Source organism: Solanum tuberosum, unplaced genomic scaffold (assembly GCF_000226075.1).
Source record: "Solanum tuberosum cultivar DM 1-3 516 R44 unplaced genomic scaffold, SolTub_3.0 scf00516, whole genome shotgun sequence".
Classification (NCBI taxonomy): Eukaryota; Viridiplantae; Streptophyta; class Magnoliopsida; order Solanales; family Solanaceae; genus Solanum; species Solanum tuberosum.
The window spans coordinates 223,542-225,128 of NW_006239432.1; the positions used below are offsets into that span (position 1 = coordinate 223,542).

Here is a 1,587-nt window from a genome sequence, read left to right on the forward strand (position 1 = left end):
TTTTCCCTTCCAGGCCCAGCCCTTTTTCCCCCCCCCCCCCCTCTCCCTTTTCTCACCTATGTATTTCAATACCTAAGATCAAGTAAACTATAATAAGATGTGATACAACGAATGTTTAGCGACAATTTTGTGGGTTGATTATCAATGCACACAATAAATATGTGTACTTTTTATTACACATCTTTCACTTGCTTTTTTCTTCTGATCATAACCTGGATTAGGCGATCACCATTTCAAGCTAATTACATTGTTGTTTTCAGATTTGGTGAGTTTTTGTTACAACTTTTAGAGAGAACTGCAACATAGATCAAGTGATTACATCTCTCTACGTGAACATTTTATAGAGATCTCCACAAGCATGCTCTCGTAATTGAGTGATGCTTTGTATTAGTGGTACTAATCCTCTCTCTTGTATTCATTTTTTTCAGCATCTCAGATACTATACTAATCCAACTAGGAATATTCAATTTAGGCATACATTGAGAATTAATTCTTATTTCCTAGAATGTTGGATATAAATTTGTGTTCTATTAGAAATAAAAATGAACCGTGGAAGGCCTTTCATGGTTTCTGTTTATGCAACTGGATCGATAAGGAGATAACCCGTGAAATGCACTTAGTTTTTTGGATGGCATAACTGAATTGATAAGGATAGGCAACTAAAGAGAATAATTGATCATCAAACAATAAATAATATGCCACTATCATCCGTGTATTAGAGGATTGACACCTTAATGGAATAAGGGAGGAGGGCTGGATATGGTTGTGTATGAGAAAAGATGTTATGAAACGATTTGTAAACTTGTTCGTATGAGCCTTATAAGACAAGGCATTACAACATATGAATGACAATTTGTGTTGCTTCGACTCTTAAAGATACCATGCTTTGCTAGAAGTGGCACTTTGCTGAAGTCTTTAAAGTTGTTTGTGGTTCTTCTTACAATGAGTTTAAAATGAAGCAAGTGAGCTTTTATGTTTTAAAAAATGAAAATTGACTTATCGGTAGTTGTAAGGAGATTTAGATGGAGGATGCTCATGGGAAGATATATGAGATGGTGAATGCATATTAATGCTATCACACTGTTAGTTGCATTATAAGATGTTTGTATCTTTGTCCCAACACCAGATGTTTGTTTTGTTGAAGCAATCAAATATATTTCTTTTGTTATTTTCCTTCTGAAAAAATTGACACACTTATGTATTCAATGAAATGTTAAGTTTTGTATTTCGTAAAGTATCAAAATAATCAATTTAATGTTTTTTCTCAGGCTAACATGATCAAGAAGACTGGAACTATCGTAGTTGGCACAAATAAAAGGGAAAATGCATAAGTACCCCCTCAGCCTACGCCCAAAATCCCTGAGACACACCTAACCTTTACTAAGGTCCTATTACGCCCCCCCCCCCCGAACTTATTTTATATATAATTTTCTACCCCTTTTCGGCATACGTGGTACTATATTGTTGGCCCAGCGCTTGTTTGATCCAAATCCATGATTTTAGGTTTGATTTTGGGTAGAATCTGATGTACTTTGAACATATAATCTATTCTAAGTGTTTGGGGAAAGAACCTATGGAGTTTAGAGG

The 1,587-nt window shown here is 35.0% G+C and overlaps 1 long non-coding RNA gene across 1 annotated transcript in view; it reads left to right on the plus strand.

Annotated features, from left to right (window-relative positions):
• LOC107058433 (uncharacterized) overlaps window positions 1–846 on the plus strand; it is a 2,004-nt gene extending 1,158 nt beyond the window's left edge. Inside the window, exon 2 of the long non-coding RNA XR_001472018.1 lies at window positions 429–846. This is a non-coding gene — a long non-coding RNA (uncharacterized lncRNA). The remainder of the gene's footprint in view (window positions 1–428) is intronic.
• Window positions 847–1,587: the final 741 nt, after the last annotated feature.